The sequence below is a fragment of the Astyanax mexicanus genome, chromosome 17 (genome assembly GCF_023375975.1).
Source record: "Astyanax mexicanus isolate ESR-SI-001 chromosome 17, AstMex3_surface, whole genome shotgun sequence".
NCBI classification, from domain to species: Eukaryota; Metazoa; Chordata; class Actinopteri; order Characiformes; family Acestrorhamphidae; genus Astyanax; species Astyanax mexicanus.
The window spans coordinates 585,001-592,500 of NC_064424.1; the positions used below are offsets into that span (position 1 = coordinate 585,001).

General features: G+C 43.5%; 2 long non-coding RNA genes across 2 annotated transcripts in view; one reads left to right on the plus strand and one right to left on the minus strand.

Annotated features, from left to right (window-relative positions):
* The window catches only part of LOC111197429 (uncharacterized), a 55,114-nt gene that overhangs the window by 9,324 nt on the left and 38,290 nt on the right, over positions 1-7,500 (minus strand). The gene's annotated exons all lie outside the window — the stretch shown is intronic.
* The window catches only part of LOC125782508 (uncharacterized), an 8,818-nt gene continuing 5,259 nt past the window's right edge, over positions 3,942-7,500 (plus strand). The window contains exon 1 of the long non-coding RNA XR_007425216.1: positions 3,942-3,982. This is a non-coding gene — a long non-coding RNA (uncharacterized LOC125782508). The remainder of the gene's footprint in view (positions 3,983-7,500) is intronic.

Sequence of the window (7,500 nt, forward strand, 5' to 3'; positions counted from 1 at the left end):
AAATTGACCTGAAAAAAAAAATATTACAGGAGCGTGAATTATATCTTATTTATATATATAATTATTTGCAATTTCAATGCATCACCTCTAGGTGTTGCTTAATGAAAAAACACATTAGAAACGTACGCCTGAAATGAAACAGGCGCGAGGGAACGCTCTTAACGCACTCAAACTCCAGTCACACTTAGTACTGATCTGAGCGTGAGTGTGAAATATGGCACTGTTTTTGTACGTACACAACTTTAGTGCAGGATGCTCCTGGTGTTTAGAGGTGTTTCTGGAGGTTGGCTTATTGCACCTACATAAGCAGACAACTTTTAAGTCTACCTGTTTCTATTTATATAGAGATTATAAAGTATTTTATTGATGTGCTGGTTCCATGTTACATGTGTTTGACAAGTTTCTTGCTTTTCTCGATGTGCACTGTTCTCGCTCTTCTGTGTTGTAGCTCTTCACTGTTCTCACTCTTTTTATTGTTCTCGCTCTTCACTGTTCTCACTCTTTCCTGTTCTCTGTCTTTGCTGTTCTCGCTCTTCATTATTCTCACTCTTGGCTGTTCTCTTTGCATTTCTGTCTTTGTTGTTCCCTCTCTTCACTGTCCTCGTTCTACCCTATTCTCTACCTTTGTTGTTTTTGCTCTTCCCTGTTCTAGCTCTTTGCTGTTCCCTCTCTTTGTTGTTCTCTCACTTCGCTGTTCCCTCTCTTTGTTGTTCCCTCTCTTTGCTGTTCCCTCTCTTCGCTGTTCCCTCTCTTTTTTGTTCCCTCTCTTCGCTGTTCCCTCTCTTTTTTGTTCCCTCTCTATTCACTGCTCTCACTCTACATTATTCTATTTCTTTGCTGTTCCCTCTCTTTGCTGTTCCCTCTCTTTGTTGTTCTCTCACTTCGCTGTTCCCTCTCTTTGCTGTTCCCTCTCTTTGCTGTTCCCTCTCTTTGTTGTTCTCTCACTTCGCTATTCCCTCTTTTTGCAGTTCCCTCTCTTTGTTGTTCCCTCTCTTCGCTGTTCCCTCTCTTTGCTGTTCCCTCTTTTTGCTGTTCCCTCTCTTTGTTGTTCCCTCTCTTCGCTGTTCCCTCTCTTTTTTTTCCCTCTCTTCGCTGCTCTCGCTCTTGGCTGTTCTTTTGCCAGGGGCTATGTAAGAAAACACTCTACAAAACAACAACAAACAGCAGCGCATTACGCATCACAGGAACAGCAAACAGAAACACGGAGTGGGAGCAGGAGGCGTCGGCGCTGTAAGAACTTCGCTCGGCGGCGGCGGTGGTGATTGTGACGGTGGTGACGGCGGTGTAGTGAACAGGATACAGGGAGCTTTAAATTAATATCGCCAGCAGTTGTTTCATGTACGCTCTGGGGTCGCCAAAAACCGCTAACCGGCGGCGGCACTGCCATGGTGATTGGCAGTCGGGGGCCGTTGCTCTGGCAGGCCAAAGCTTGTTACCTCTGACAACTGTTACAACTCCCGGAGTGTGTAGGTGGTGGAGTGTATGTATGTGTGTATGTATGTGTGTGTGTTTTAGCAACTGTGTGTGTGTGTGTTTGAGTAAGTGTGTGTTTTTCCAGGCGGCGGAGGTTTCCGATACTGAAGTGCGGGGGCCAGTCAGGTAAGCACTACAGCGTTTGTTAATAATGATGTGCCGCGCCGTAGCGACTACCCGCATACACCATGCTAACCGTGTCTCCCTGACAGCTTCGGCACGGCAAACTAAAAGGCCATTTTACAGCTGTCAGGAGCTGACAGCCATTACCCCTGCTTACGCACCACTCTTAGCATGCACTGTCAGGCACAGTGGTGAAGGCGCCACTCCGTACCAGTACCTGTCGCCCCAGCCGGCATCTCGGCTCTAATTAGCTACACCTCTCCCCGTCGCCGCAAAACAAAGAGGAAGACTCTATTTTTGGACTCATATATATTCTGATGTCTTTGTGTCTCCTGTGCGTGTTCTCTCTCTTTTTTCCCCTCCTCCTCCTCCTCTCTCCCTCTCTCTCTCTCTGTTTCTGGTTGTTTGTTTGTCGGCTCCGGCGCCTCGTCTCCTCGCCCACCTCCTCGACGCAGCGTTTGATTCCGCCGGTCGTTAAACGAGACGTAAATTAATACAGACAACAGGGAAACTTTCCCCCCTCCACCCGGATTCCTTTCAGTAGGTATGATGGTTATTCGGCGCTGCAGCAGGGAGGAACGCTCGCTCCGTCACCGGTAGCCTCACTTCATTAAACCAGATGGGACACCGTAATGTTTCAATTGGACCGGGCCTGCAGTCGCGCCGGGTTAAAATCAAGCGCCTCCCGCTCAGCCTCTTCCTCTTCCTCCCTGAAGAGCGTTTAAACCCCTGATGGAAGACGTTAAACAGCGTAAACCGGCAGGGCTGGGTCAGATCATCATCTACCACTGCCTCTAAAATCATCTGAAGATTCAAGATACAAGATTTTTATTGCCACATCACAGAGTACAGGTGTACATGTGAGTGAAAAACTTTGGTGCAGATTCCCACCATAAAGAATACCCACCAAAGAATAATATTTACAAGAAGAATAATAAAATAAAATATAATATAAAATAAGACATACAGATACCTTTACAGTATAAACACTATTCACAATACACTTAATACCAATAAACATAATAACTTACACTATAGATAAACATTGCACAGATGTAGATATGCAGATAACTAGAATGTGTGTGGAAGTGAGGAAATAGTCCAGTCTTATCTACACTTTACATCACATTTATGTAGCTCTGAATCTAATAACACATGTATTTAACTATTCAAAACATGCACTGATTAATCTCAGGCAGCTTAATAAAAGTAAGGTTTTTCTACAAGCTTTAGACAGCTAAACTTTTTTTACATTTTTACAAGGTTTCTAATCTGAAGATGTTTACAAAACTCATTTAAAAACATTTTAAAAAGCATGTTTAAAAGCAATACCTACATTTAAAATGAATTCCTTTGATTTTCTCTCAAGAAATTCTTTATTTAAAAGAAATGGTTATAGACTCCATGTTCAATCTATCTATCTACCTACCTACCCACCCATCCATCCATCTCTGATTTAACAGAGAAAGCGAGAGGAATGTTTTTCTCTGTTTGTTAGAAGAGTGAATGTAGGAGAGAGAGCAGCAGGAGGGGATTCTGGGAGGAGGAGGGGGCGGGGCTTACACAAACATACCAAAGAACTATTGCAGTGCTGTTTTTTTAAAGAACAGGTTCACTCCCTTTGATCCAAATCAGCCAATCGCGTCTCTCTTTCCTCCCAGTCCGATCAGATCAGATGTGCTGAGAAATCCCTGATTTATGTAAATATTTGCAGTGAGGGAGGCGGGAATAACAGGCGGGCACCCCTGCGGGCAGCGCCAGGTCCTGGCAGAGCCCCGGCGGCAGGGCTGCTGCACTGTCATGATGGGGTTGAGCAATAAACACACAGAGTGAGGAAAAGCAGAGAGGACTGACTCAGGAAAACGTCTCGGCCGATTCTGTGGTTTGCTGACGCAGCGAGACCCGAGGAGCCGAGGATCCTGAAAATATCACTGATTTACAAAAGAAACAAGACATTGCGAAGCTGTGCTTTAAATTCTATCAAACTTTTGGGTCCTATTTTAATTGGTATTTTATAGGTGAGCTGTTAACCGTGCACCATACAGTGTCTTTAGCCCTAATCTGGACAGGATTAGTTTCTCAGGGGGACGTCTGTGCAAATATTTCACACTTCTGCTCAGTGAGATTTTAGGCTTTAGGTTTTCTCGGTCACGTGACTGATCACGGCGTTAAGTAGCTCCTCCATTTCCACTCGCTGTTGTGTTTTTAACGTGTATCTCCGTGGAAACTGTGGAGCGCCCAAAGTGTAATTACGGTGAAACTAAATGAAACTGAAACACCTGTCATCATTTTAGTGTTTGATTTTAGGTTTCATGGCTAAATTGGAGCACCCTGGTGTTCAATCTTCGTTAATTGCACATTGCACCAGTAAGAGCAGAGTGTGAAGGTTCAATTAGCAGGGTAAGAGCACAGTTCTGCTCTAAATATTACAATATTGCAATGCACACAACATTATGGGAGACATACCAGAGTTCAAAAGAGGACAAATTGTTGGTGCACGTCTTGCTGGAGCATCTGTGACCAAGACAGCAAGTCTTTGTGATGCATCAAGAGCCACGGTATCCAGGGTAATGTCAGCATACCACCAAGAAGAACCAACCACATCCAACAGGATTAACTGTGGACGCTGTAAGAGGAAGCTGTCTGAAAGGGATGTTCGGGTGCTAACCCGGATTGTATCCAAAAAAACATAAAACCACGGCTGATCAAATCACGCAGAATTCAATGTGCACCTCAACTCTCCTGTTTCCACCAGAACTGTCCGTCACCACAATCAATTACTGTGCTCTAAAACCAGGTGTTTCAGTTTCACTGTCTAAACCCTGCACATATTTCCTGATTAAATATTATGTAATGATTTACATGCACCTATTGTCACCCCTTTCTCTGAAGGGTTAGAAGGGCCTTACTGCACACCACTGATATATACCCCTCTCTCTGGTCCCGGTGGGGGCCGGTTGAATCTGGTGGGGGCCGCTGGGGGCCCCTGAGGTCTGTAAGTAGCAGCTGTTTCTCTGTAACAGTATTATTTTGCCCCGGGCTCCTCGGGGACCCCGGCGGTCTCGTTAATCAAAGCCCCTGCGTGCTGTACGGAGCGCCGGTGCATCCTCTTCCAGCTCCATCCATCATAGCGGCGCGGTGCCGGCGTGCCGCGCTGGCGTGGGTGTGTATCGGAGCGAGCGTTCGCGGTTCTGAGAAATAAATTGAGACACCAGAAGAAGAAAGCAATTAGGCGAGGTCTTTGGCCTATCACTCACGGGCCAACGGATCACCGCTACTCTTATTTATCTATTTATTTGCCGCGGCGGAACCAGCGGCACCGGCGGGCGAGGTGGGCATTGTGAGGCCCGGCGTTCATCATATTTTAAGGACGTCTCCGTCTCCCAGCGGTAATAAATGATGTCCAAACTCGGTCCAGAGCCAGAGGAGATTCATCACGGAGGATGTGTCGAGGCATGAGGATGAGCTGATGACTGGTCAGTGTGAAGGTGAGAAATAGAGAGAGAGAGAGATGGATGGATAGATAGATAGAGAAATAGATAAAGAGAGAGAGAGGGAGAGAGGGAGGTTATATTTAAGGTCATGTCTTTAGATGTTGTTTAGATGTTTTGTGTGTTGAGGTCAGGCCGTGAATAATGAACACGACTGCTAATGCTAATGCTGCTGCACCCAGCCTTACTGTAAATCTGGAAATCTTAGCTTACTGTAAATAAACAGAAGCACTATTGCTTTACTCTGCAGGAGAGAAATCTGTGTAGATTAATACTAAAAAAAGTCATCCAAACTGCGAAAAAAAAAAAAAAAAAGTGGAATTATTTAGTAAAGAAAAAATAAGATTTGTGTTAAACGCACCAGAACATGTTTTATATTTTACGTTGTTCTTGCTCATGCTCTGTCCAGACAGGATTATTTTTTCAGGGGGACGTCTGTAAATATATGAAAAATATTTCACACTTCTACTCAGCGATAAAACTCCTGCATCCGGACTGCAATAAAAAAAAAAAACAGGAGAACCAGTGAGTTTTAGCTCCTTCAGTTCAGTAGCTCCTCCATTTCCACTCACTGTTGTGTTTTTTTTAAAGTGGATCTCCGTGGAAACCGTGGCGTGTCCAAAGTGTAATTACGGTGCGCGGCAGTGGACAAATATCTATTTTATTAAAGGTGAGGAGACGAAACTCAGAGATGTGCGTCCGGATGGGACTAAAATTACTGGAGGAGCACGGAGTTCAGAGAAAAACAGTAGATAATTCAGCCTGTAATTTTCTCAGAGGACATCTGAGAAAAACACCTACATGATCGTTCTGGACAGGAATAAAATCACAGAGGATAAAAAAAAAACCCATAATAGAGAAAATTACCCCAGAACCCCCTGAGATACTAATTCTGTACAAATAGGACTTTAGATGATCAGTTTTGCACCTGGAATTCAGGCTTTCAGTTAACAGCTGTGCTGAACTCATCAAGAGTTAATTATTTGAATTTCTTGTCTCTTAATGTAAAGTTTGAGAGCATCAGTTAAAGTAAAGTAGTGAAGAGGTAGAGTTACAGGTATACAGTGAATAGTGAATATTTGAGTAATGTTCTAATCCAGATTATGAGAAGCAAGAAATATCAAATCAAATCAAATTTATTTGTATAGCGCTTTTTACAACAGGTGTTGGCACAAAGCAGCTTTACAGAAACATGATTACAGGACAAAGAATCAGGCAAAACATTAAACATAGAAAATACAGAATACAGAACCCCCAGTGAAAAACTCCCTCAGAGCTGCAGGAGGAGGAAGAAACCTTGGGAGGACCAAGACTCACATTAAAGGGGGGACCATCCTACCACTGGTCAAACAGCTTTTAAATTAATTTTAAAAAGTCTTTTATACATCTATATAGGTTTTATATATTCAGGAGTATAATAGCGCCACTAATGGCTTGGATGTAATCAGTAGTGGAGAGTAAGATGGTCGATGAGCAGCTGATCTGTGGTGGTGGTGGAGAAGAGCTGACTTCAGAAACTTCCATCAGTCTGGCCGGACAGGAGACGCGAGAGCCTGAGGGTCCAACATCAGTATCGGGTCAGACAGGTGGGCAGTCAGTAACTCGGAGGAGCAGAGAGATGGAATTAGTTTTAACTGGATTTATGTAAAACAGAGAATATAAAACATTATCAGAGTGTGATTATCTAATGACTCAGTCAGAACTGAATAAAACAGCCTAACTAAAGGCAGAGAGCCAGAAGGTAACATAGACATGGAGGCTCCTTGAAACACCAGCATCCACCCACTCCACCGTCCACAAACCTGAGTGACCGTGTGCAGTGGGAGAACAACAGCACCAGCATCTCAGTTTACCACAATTTCCCCCTACTCAATACTCAACTAAATAAAGAAAAAAAATTAAAATACTTTAAGAAAATACTGTCAGTCAAACTGAACAGAAGAATTTCAAACCTCATGTGCAGTCACCACAAAAAAGACCATCAAAAATGTTATAATGATGGAACTGGCACAAGTTAACAGCAGATCACACAGCCTTTGCAGTGCTGTGTCGTGATGTTCATCGCTATCTTACATCCCACCTACAGTCTATATTCACTCCTTTCTCCTGCCTGGTTTAAACAGCAGCACAAACCCAACTTTTACATCAACACTAAACAGAATAGTAAATAAAACAACATTGCTCTGTGTTTTATGCATTTCTGATCATTTATTTATTTTATAAGCAATTATATCTGTATTCTGATGAATGAAAACCTGGTTTAATCATTTAAATTGGAAAATCTGGAGCTTTTAGACCAAGTGACTGTAATACCTGAGTGTCTATCTACCTGTCTAACTGATCTAAATTCAGCAGAATAGCAGAGAGACACAGTTAAACAGGGGGTGGATGAAGCAAGAATATCCTCCTGGTT